The 11,904-nt window shown below is 31.3% G+C and overlaps 1 protein-coding gene across 2 annotated transcripts in view; it reads right to left on the minus strand.

Moving 5' to 3' along the window:
• LOC119636548 (putative polypeptide N-acetylgalactosaminyltransferase 9) overlaps positions 1 to 8,491 on the minus strand; it is a 125,520-nt gene extending 117,029 nt beyond the window's left edge. For both annotated transcript variants that reach the window (XM_038031949.1, XM_038031947.1), the window contains exon 1: positions 8,273 to 8,491. The gene's annotated coding sequence lies outside the window, so the exon portion shown is untranslated. The remainder of the gene's footprint in view (positions 1 to 8,272) is intronic.
• Positions 8,492 to 11,904: the final 3,413 nt, after the last annotated feature.

The raw sequence follows: 11,904 nt of genomic DNA on the forward strand, positions 1-11,904 counted from the left end.
CTAATATGGTACATTAGAACTAGGGGGACTCCCTAAGTTTTGGAGGCCAGCTGGTAACAAATCGTATTACACTAAAGATACCTGCTATGAAGCACAGTAACATTCCTCGAATACTTTGAGGCAAATGTTTTCAGCGATTTTGAACCGGCGGTAAGGCCATTAGCTATAATTGCAAAGAACTAAAGACTAAATTGCTTCTTTTGTTCTGATTCTAAGCAAGGTGAATGGGACAAGAAATGTATGGTCATAATATTTACATACATTTATTTTTTATATACATACATATAATATATATATTAAATTAAATCTTCAAGAATGAAAACAAAATTTAATAAAAAAAAAAATATATATGTATATACATATTATATATATATGTATATGTGTATATGTATATTTTCTTGCTTTTATTTTGTTATGGTAAATTTCAAATTTAACTTACGCCCGCCGTTATCGTTGTTATGAATGTTGCTTGTTATCAAATTTTAACTTATCAGCTTCAATACGTATATGCACATATAGTGAACATAATGTTTTTGCGCATGCATTGAAGTGTATTTTATCTTTCAATAGGCAAAAACTAGTGTCGGTCTTGTAGATTTGCATTGCTCACCATAAACATTTTTGTACCCATTACCGAAATTTGACGGGTCTATTCATTCTATCAAAACGTTTGCAACGCCCAGAAAGAAGTTCCAGAGACCCGACAAAACATATGTATTCTTGATCAGCATCAAATTCTGAATCGATTTAAGCATGGCCGTCTGTCCGTCTGTACAATGTGAGTTTTAAACATTCTCCTGATCGCAAAAATAAATCGGCCGATATAAAATGTGGCAGAAACCTTGGAAGTTTTTGCGCACATATTGGTCGAAGGACACGCCCACAGCATCACATAAACTAAGAACACGTCTGCTTTTCAAAAGGAATTACAAACTGTTTTTGTTTGTTCCATACTTATAAACTACAGCGGAAAAATCTACAAAAATTTGAAAATATATGCTATGAGCGATGCTATGCTACTTGTAAAAAAGTTGAAAAAAATGACCATGCCTACCCAATATTATTCATAACCATTACAAGCAAGCTTCAAAAATCCCATAAAGTATGTATGGTCTTGGCCAGTTTCAAATTCGAAAAACAACTGAGCATGTTCGTCCGTCCATCTGTCCATCTGTTAGTCTGCACAAGTATGTAGTAACTGTCTTAAGCCCGTTTGCAAAAATGAAGCCAACTTTTCAAAGAACACGCCCATGTAACACGCCCATGTTAACACTGCACAGTTAACACTTTTGCTTGCCCTCTCTCTTGCTCATTGCTCAACACAACTACAACATATACACGATATATTTTCCGCTAAATTATTCTACGAAAATAGAATAACGTTGATGGGTATAAGAAATCCGATCACAGCCGAATATCATTTTATTATTTGTTATATATATATATATATTGTTTTTAAACCATACGATCTTTTTCTACAACTTGAGGTCTTTCAATTAAACATTATTACATTTTATCGCTTACAATTTTATTCCGAACATGTTCTTTTTTCACGAAATTTTAATCTCTCGCAAATGCAGAAGTTTGCGGATTTAATAAATGAATGCCAATTTGCAAGCAATAACTTTTGAATTTCAATTTGTTCACTTGACAATCGACTCATACGTGTGTACACACCGAATAATTAATGCAAAGAATATATTGCGTCTACTTGGAATTGTATACGAAACCAATAAGAAATGTTGAGCGGAAGTTCTGTCATATTTTAAAGTGCACACCCTCATAGATTTTTACATATATATGTATGCATGCTAAGGCACATATATGATATTTTATTTGAACTCAATACATTGTCAAAGATTATATATATGAAATGCGGTTGATAGCGTTAAACAAAACTTTAACTTCTACTTGGGTTTTTCTAGACACAATTATTATTATTATTATTAGTTGTCATTCCAATTGTTTCTCGAATATTTTATTCTCCTTAAATCGCGCGTTTACATAATTTTGTATGTGTTTTTTAAAGACAAAAAAAATTCATTTTATTTGTAATAGAATAAAAAACAAGATTGAAGACTTCTTTATCAGGATAGGTATAGAACAAATTTAATCAGAACTACTTTTCTAGGCGTTCCCTCTTCCATTGTACCCTTCTCTAGGCGAACTCTAACCAGCCGCCATCTGTTTGTGGTTCTGTTTATTTACATATTTATGCCTGTATGTTGAAGAGTTTGGCGATACTTGTCGCAATTTAGCTCTTCCATCTTTTCGTCTGCTCATCGTCGAACGCATTCGTCAATTATTTTATTCAGACATTAACCTATCGGCATTCTCTTTATAAGCGATGTCTTGTCGAAATTCTTACGATCAGAAACATTGAGATAAACATATTAAATATCGGCAATTCAGTCTTCAATAAATTGAAACCGTGTAGTTGGACATGGTCACATCACTTCGCCATATAGGTTTTATTTTCTTTTTCATTAATTATCTAAAATGATCAGAATGTCATCATAACCTACTTATTTGTCATAGGAACACTTATATGAAAAAATATCTCTAAAATAAACCTATAATAAATAATAACATATATAATAAACTTTTTACGGTAAAAATTCAAAAAATAGTTCCATTCCGTCCAATTTTTTCACTACCATTTAATGAATTGAACAAACTATTTTTCAACGATTTTCAACGACAAGGATTTGAGCTATAGCAAGCTTTTATTTTACTGATCGATTCAGAATAATTTTTTGAAACGATTTTGAAGCTTATCTCTCTTGCGCTCTTTTATTGGACCTACTGGCAATCAGAGATATTTTAATGAAATTTGATATACTAACTTTTTTTGCCACAAAGACGAGTGCTATTGAAAATGGTCAATTTTTGCAATCACTTCCCTTATAACGCCTTATGAATACGATTACTATAGATAGAAAGATATCAGACACGACAGGCACGATTAACCGATTCAAAAAATTATTCACCATAGATTGGTATAGCAACATCCAAGTCTATGTCTAGTTTTTCTTAATACCGCCAGAGTTACGAAGGACAGTATAAATAGGCTTGATCTAACATAAAATTAATTTAATTTGTAGAATAGAAAAAAAGTTTCAATGAAACAATGAGTAATTTTAAGCTGTTGTTCACTGCAGCATGTTAAACGGAAGTCTGTCTTATATATATTTATATATATTTATATATATTTATATATATATATGTTTGTACATAAAAGGTCGTACATATATAAATGTAAGTGTTTATATATATATGTTATAAATATTGTGTGTGTATATATATACAAAAATATAACAAACACATGTTTATAGTTACGATTGCCAGCTTCCGAATAGGGAGTGTGTTAAGGATGCGGCAAATGCTCTGATGTCCATATTAAATGTCGATTATGTAGATAATGTGGTGTTGGCATATCATCCAAACCAATATCATACAAAAATTTCGCCTGGTCCTGGTACATCAGATGTCACAGCAGCGACTTTGCAACACCAAAGCGAACTTAAACGGAGCCAAAGCGCTTTGCGGTCAATTTCTAATTTGTTTTAAATCATCAACTGTCATAAATATGTGGATGATCTTTCTATTTCCCATCCGACCGTAGCATATATGCGGCAACGGGCGTCAATTTAGAATTCTACGCTCATCAAGAATACAAACACTATAGAAAATATAATAAGACAAGATGCGAAAAGAAAGCAAATATGAAAATAATAATAATATATCCGCCTGAGTAGCCGAGTAGGCAAGAGTCTTTAGGGACTTAAGGTGAACAGTATAACTTTCTTACTTGTTTGGTGTGATATCGTTTGGAGGGAAACATAAATTCTCTTGTATTTTGTATATCGGTTCGAACCGAACATTTTCCCATTATTCGTCTTAAACAAACCAAAGCCTTTAAAAGCGGTGAGCTTTCAAGATGTGTCTCAATTGACTCATCGCAAACTGCTTAGATCGAATATATATATATATATCATTCTTACATTTTATGGCGATATGATATATAGGGATTTGATATAGTGATCAAATTGAGTTCGCTTCGCAAATTAGATAAAACTTTCTTATGCTTTATGCACACACTTAAAATGGTTCAATGGCTTAGAGCGAAGATAATCTTGTTATCTGTTGTATATTCACTTGAGATAATAAGTATTGCAAATGTATTCCGAAATAATTATATAGTTTCCTAGTTTTTTTTTTTTACATTCATATTTACCACAGCTAGATATGGTTATTAAAACTCCACGGGATATAAAATTTTTGATTCAAAAAAAAGTTTGACATTGTGGTGCTTCCCCCTTTCACTTTTTAAAATTATTTGCAGATATCGTTGAACAAAATTCGTGTTTATGCATTTCTTACGTTAAACATATCCATTTCAAATTCATAAAATTCATATACTGAATAGTTTCTGTTAAAATAGTTCTTTGACATTTTCTCGAATAGTTGATACTGCGGTATAAAATTGTTTGCAAATCTATTAAATTTTAATTGAATTACTTTGCAAAACTTCTCAAACAATTCTATCTCACTTCGTTTTGGTAATATAATACCATATATGATTACTATTATAAATTCAATTTATTTTCCTTATTTTTATCTCACATCATTACACATGACTTGTAAATTTTTGGAAATACTTTTCAACAAAAAAAAAAAGTTCATCTAAACTTTTTTAAAAATTAACAATTTTTAAATATTTCTTCTCCCCCTTGTCTCGTGTTTGAATACATGCAACGTCGCTTTTCATTAAAGATTTATGCTGCCATAAATATACATATATATATATATATATATATGTATATGTATTTGTTTAAGTAATATCTTAGACCAGCTGAAAAATTTGCCGACATTTTGCTTAACGGCAGCCATAACTACACAAACAATAGGTTTGAAGGGAAGCTTTATAATTTTATTGATTTTTCACAACATTTTGCTGCGAGCACAAAATTTCTTTTTTTGATAATAAGACGATCAAAAGGAACAACCACTAATTTGAAATAAATGCAGTGAATTCATTAAATGCTTGTTTGGCATGAGAAAAAAAAAAAAAATAAATAAATAAAACTAACAAAAAAAAAAACAGAAAAAAATGAATAAATTATGAATACATAGAATGTTCATACGTTGATATTATAAACAAAACAACCGGACAGATAGATGAAACGACAGTGAGACAGTGAGTGTCATTAACAAAGCAACGGTAGTTTATTTCCTTTACAAGTAAATTCACAACCGCAGAGGACACAAAAAACAAAAACAAAAACCGGCTGAAAGAAAACCAAAACAAAACTAGTAGTAGCAACAACACAACACAACACAACACAACTACCACACATTTATTTAACAGCACTACGACTCTTCGTTTTTTTTTTCTTTTTTTTTGCCTTTTTTGTTGTTGTTGTTGTCAAGCTTTATACGGGTAGACAACAGTAGGCAGGTGTAGCATAATAATTTCTTTTCAAAACCATCTAAAATATATATAGTGAATGAGTGAATGAATGTTTGTTTGGTGAAAGAGCGGGCGTGCTTTTAAGTGAGAGCATATTTACGAATTTCTCTAAAAAATACTTTTCTAACTCGCATGTGTTAAACAAACCCGGTCTTAAAGCTTATTGCATGACGACAGTGTTTGTTGCTGTAAGATTTCATGTTTTATCACTAATTCTTCTTTTGGTCTGTTTGCTTGCTTGCTGGCTTGCTTGCTTGCCTGTACTTTGAAAATATTATTTTTATAAGAGGTATGTTGTTTACTTTGGTAAATCATTGCAACGTAAAAATCAATAAAAATGTTACAATTGTTTTTTGCAACGAATCTTGGACGCCCATTAATATAAATCAATATTTGAAACAATATTTAAATCATTATATATATATTCTGATTAAGATCACATCTTCATCGCTTCACAAAGATCACACTTGACTGAAGCTTTGGATAGAGTTCAGTTATTTAATTGAAATATATTCAAAAGGCCCCAAATTGTTTTTTTTTTTTTTTAATATAAGATTTTACACTATTGTGAGCATAGTGGTGTTAACTAATCAATCATCAATTCATCTGCTATAGTGATATGAAAGTCTTTGTATTTAAGATCCATAACTTCTTTCTGCCTCAGTTTTATGACAATCAAATCTTTCAGATAGTAAGTCGTAACTTACCCTCCTTCCCGGTCATCGATAAATAATATGAAAATCCTGAACTTTAGAAGATCTCTGATAGATATTTTTAGAAGTTAAAAAGGGGCTTAGTACAATTTTTTTGCAATCGTTCACCTCGGCAGTCAAAAGTATTGCGATTTCTTTAGGTTTAGATTAAATAGCTAAAGAACGTTGCATATATCTTTAGGATGAATACATTCAAGTCCAATTATAATAAGCGATTGAAAGCATAAAAAATATTGCCCTTTAACTAACTTTAACTAATCGCATGAGCGACTCGATTTTTGCAAATAAAGAACTTTAATGTATTTTTAAGGTCACTAATTTTCAATTTCTATCTAATGTAAGCATTTAGTTGACCAATTGATCAAAAGCAATAAACACCTCTTTTTTTTCATTCTTTGAATCATTTTTGAGATAAAAATGCTTTCGTTTGCAATTCATGCACGGATTCCCATGTAATTCGTTCAACATTTCTAATGCACAAATAACTCCAGCTACTCTTTTAATTAATTGATAAGCACGTAGGAGCACCAAAAAACGAAAAAGCAAAAGAGTAACAATTTCGGTATATGTTCTTCTACAACTGTTGCTAATTACTGCTAGAACAAGAATAGTGAAGCAAAGGTTTTTTTTTATAAATGCATTTGTTGTTATAATTAAGCTAAGGACGTTTCTTCTGTTACGTTCTATACGATCGCTGAGCGCCCAACATGTTCACGGCAACCGTATCGTAGACTTCGAAATCGTGACAAACCAATTCTTCTTCATACATTGGCAATTGCATTGACTAACATCTTGGGAGACTTTCCGGTATTTTTCATTGATTACATTACAAGAAATATTGATCCTTGATAAGTAAGAAAATAATGTTCGTCTTGAAGCCTAACCAATTACTAAAATTTAGTAGCAAACATTAATACATCGTACGTCGCTTATAGTACTGCAAATATCATCTATGAATAGATAGATGTTTACGTATAGAACGTAATGGAATTATGGACGGGAATGATGAACGAAAATATGATGAAGTTTGCTTTTTACGGTGAAGTAAATAGAGGAACAGAGCTGTTCGGCTATCGACGAGTATTAAATATGTATACTTGAGGGGCTCAAGGCGTTACGAAAATCTCACATATATCTGTGTTGACCTCAGTAGCTACAAGTTTTTTTCTGGACTTTCGATCGAATACGAATTTTCATATTAAATTTTATATATATATTGATTCCTCGCTCACAAATTGTTAAAAAAATTTCTTTGAATTTTCTTTTCCTTAAGATTTCTTCTTGCTTTCATCTAAATCACTAACCGATCAAACGGATCATAATCGATCAAACGGATCATAATCGATCTATCGGCATAAAGTGTATAAGGGAAGTTTTACTTCTCCATTTCAATATTGGCACTTCGAGAGCCAGTCCTAGCTGACAGAAGCTGAATCAGCTTCGAGGTGATGTTGCAAATGCCATGACAAAGTTAATATATTTTGCTTTCCCCATTGGATAGGGTAAAATTTCAATAGCTTTTGCAAAACGGAAATTGCGAAGGGATATTTAAAAAGCAATTTTTTTGTTTCTTTTTGATAGGTAGAAAGAAAACCGTCGAAGGAAATTGAAGACTGCTTACTGTTTTTCTCCCCTCCAAAGTTCAATAAAATCAAGAGTGAAAAATCACTTACTATCTTTCACAAGCATTTACATTTCACTTAGAAAACATAGAAACATTGCATAATATATGTATATAACGTCAGTCTCCCGCCTTTTGTTTGATTTGAAAAATTATTGAAACTTATGCTTTTGCAAACCGAGTCTAATCCATCTACTATAGCCTACGGTAACAAAGGTAACAAATCAAGACGATAATTAAAAAAAAAAAAAAAAAAACTGCTAGATAATCTTAAGATTGTATAGTTTACTTTTACATATATATATATATATATATATATATTCCTTCACTTTGAATTCAGAGCAATTAAGAAATAATTTTAACATGAATAATATTCAAAGGCACATGAATGATATGAATGATGGCTGTGGCCAGAGTGTTCACTGTAATATGAAAACTCGTGAAGTTTATCTTTTGAAAACATACCCGTCTATATATATATAATACGCAATCCAACCGACGGCTTATTTAAGCATCACATTTTTCATTTAAAAAGAGTTTCAAGAATTCACCCCTTTGCTAACTAAAGCATATTCATAGGCATAAACCGCTGTAAGAATGATTTTCGGTTACCTTGTATATGTATTTCAAATTCTTCTTCTTTCTTTTTTTTTTTTTTTTTTTTTTTTAAAATACTTTTTATAGACTTTTTTACTAAATTCTTTCTTTCTTTGGCTCTTAGAAAGTTTTTCTTTCTTCACACACCACACAAATAAAGAGAATATTGACACATAATATATAAGCAGATTGTTTACACCACACCGTTTGCATCGCTTGCTTGCGTTGAGACAAACATTAACTTAATGACAAATACACCTGTTTTGCATCATTCGTCTGCATTAATACACATATATGGATTTACGTTTACATAGGCTTTTTATTGCTCATAGATTTATATAGATAAACTTAGGGATACAAAGCCCCATATATTCAAATTTCAAGCAGGCTTTATATAACAATCTCTATATATGTCGTATGTTTAGTTTACGTATATTCTTTCGCGCAAGCTCTCCCGATAAGAAATTCGCGCATCCCTACCGTTCTACCGTTTTTCGATTGAGTTTAAAAGTTTTCACGTAGGGCAACGTAATTCGTCCTCCATGTCCTCCATAATCTCACGAAAAATAGAACTAGCGGTAATGGGATTTTTTGATTTCCGAGAAGATCAAAATTTTAAATATATTTTTCACTTTGCATATTATTTGAATATTTTATTAATATATTTTTGTTTTTTTTGCAATTTTTTTTATTATTATTTGATCACTTTATTACTTAGATATATGTAATTTACGGATTTTATTAAATTTGAATTGTTTGAATTGAACCGAACGTGCGTCGCAAGCCACACTTTGAATTTAGTTAAATTACGTATATTTTCATACAAGCTTCCGCGACAAAAAATTCACACCGTTACGTTTGAATGTTAAAAAAAAAATGCAACAACAAAATACATATAGTACTTTTATAGCAACATAATTCAATCGTCATTTCTCACTTGTTATTTTACTCTCCGAAATTGAAATTCACGTTCTCAGCATCCATAAGAAATGTACGGCAAAGTCAATTTTACGCTCGCAATTGCATTTTATTACTCTCAGCATTTATTTTGGGCCTCAATAAGGTATGCACAGCAAAGACAATTTTACGCTCGGAAATTTAATTTCATATTCTCAGCATTCATAAGATATGTGCAGCAAAGACAACAAAGTCAAATTTATTCTCAGAAGAAAAATGTGGCGATTCTCTCACTACTTTTCCTATCTCAGCAATCCGAGCGAGACTGCAGTCGAGCCTGCTGTCGAGCCAGTTTGACAGCAGCAGGCTATTGTGCTATCATCCTAAACTAAATAAAACACTTAAACATCATATGAATTGAAAAGCGGGTGCCGCGTTAGGCACATTAAAATTAAAGTTACGAGAATAACGCAACATATGAAAAAAATTTCGAGCAATCTTTTCATAAGAGACGATGCGTAAATAAATAAACTGTAGAATAACGTTCGTTTGGGAAAAAAAAAACAATTTTTAAAATACTTTTTATCAACATATATTCGTTTAATCAACATGTTGCATACTATTTAGGCAACATAGTATTTTGTTACTAGCAATATTTATTTGGCAGTTTAACGAGCTTAGAAGTTTTTGCTTTTGTATCATGTATCACAGGAGAACATTTTAAGACAATTAGATATTCTGTCAAAAAAGCTTTGTTTTGTTACTAGTATGCTTACAATTTAAGTTATTTGGCATCGTCTTCCAAAAGAATATTGGCCATAAATCAATTGTGAACTACTTAAGTTTACAACAGATTTTTCACTTTATTTATATCTCAGAGACAAATCCCTAAAACAAATCGGCAAGATTACTTAAGAAAATAACATACCAAACCATGTTAAACCATTACACATTTTCAAAATCAAAGAGCGATTGGATGATGTGTAGACGAAGTTGTAACGTTTGGAAACAGATCAGTCATTGTTGAAAAAATCGCACATCTGCCGCAGTTTTATAATGTTTGCAAAGAGCATTCATTATCTATTTAAATAAATTCGCAAGTTTTGCAATAAAATATCTTCGGTAATGTTATAAGTAGAACTTCTTTTATTTTAAAGTAAACTCTTATTACCCATCGCGCTTTGATGTGGCGATTCGCTTACCTTATATTATAAAATTGCGGGTTAAGTTATTTTTTTGGTAACAATTTACAGGATGCAGTTACTCTTTACTTACATTGTATATTAAACAAGTATAAAGACAGTAGGGCAAAGCCGACTATTATTAGGGTATTCACCCTACCAAATTTAGTCAGACACAACATTTCTCATTTACTGCTGTTATAAAATACAAAAATTAAGTCTTACTTCCATGTAAAGGCGTATTTTCCAGTGAAACCCTAATGTAGCAAGATTAAGCCAAAGGTCTTGTTCACTCATTTTCGTCATAAAATATTAAAAATTAAACGTTCTCTCTACAAGGTTTTCCTTTCATGAGAACTCTTGTATGGGCGGGAATTCAATAAATAGTCCCACGCGGTTTTGTATGTCAAATAACTCCTACGAAGCAATTTTCATTACAAAGTATTAGAAATTCGAATTTTTTTTCGCTTACTTCTCATAAGAATTTTTATATGCCAAGGATTTAAAAAAGTTGGGCCATCCTATTGAAATTTTTCACACACGGATTTATTATATCAAAATACAAATATTCAGCAATTGTTGTTGTGAGTTTTTGAAATTTGCGTTTTTTTTTTTTTGGGTAAAAAAGATTTTTCAAAATAGGGCGTTATATGAGAAGTAGTCGCAATTTTAAATACGACCCGTTGTTGGACATGAATGTGTCAAATTTCCTAAAATATCTCAAAACTTGGTACTTGGAGGTTGAACATTGCAATGCATGGATTTGCATCAGACGGACAGACAGACAGACAGACAACCAGACAAATAGAACAGCCATCGTAAGCAAGCTTTACATACACCGTACCACGTATAGCGTGGACTATATATAAAAAAATATGGACTATATATCTAAGATTCGAAAACACAGTTAATGATTTGTTGATTTGAAATTCTTCAATAGCGATCCAGCTCCCCTAAGGAAGTTACGCTGCTGCGTTCGTAAACTTTCTTTATCGTATTAGTCGATGAAATTTAGAAGATTATTAAAACATTCTATTGAACTATTTCTGGAGAAATCTTCACAAATGATTTCATTGGTTTACGTTCCGTCTGCAGCCATGTGCAGGAATGCCCTTGAAAGCACAAATCTGCTCACTACTTATATGTGAAGTTGAGCACAGTTATAATCGACTCATTACAAAATTTTGTCTATTGACGATGATGGCAATTTTAGGCTGATGTGAAGATTTTGGTATTTTCAATAAATTTGTATTTTAAACTGAATTAAGAGTAAGTGCAATTTTGTAGAAAACACTGTAGACTCCCTAAATAGTTGAAATGTGATCTGTTAATGCCAAAAAAAAAAAAAAAAAAAGACATAAGACATGCAAGTGCTCTAAATATAAAGATCGTTTACTTTTTACCTTTGCGAAAAGTTTTAAT

This window comes from Glossina fuscipes, unplaced genomic scaffold, assembly GCF_014805625.2.
Source record: "Glossina fuscipes isolate IAEA_lab_2018 unplaced genomic scaffold, Yale_Gfus_2 28, whole genome shotgun sequence".
Taxonomy (NCBI): Eukaryota; Metazoa; Arthropoda; class Insecta; order Diptera; family Glossinidae; genus Glossina; species Glossina fuscipes.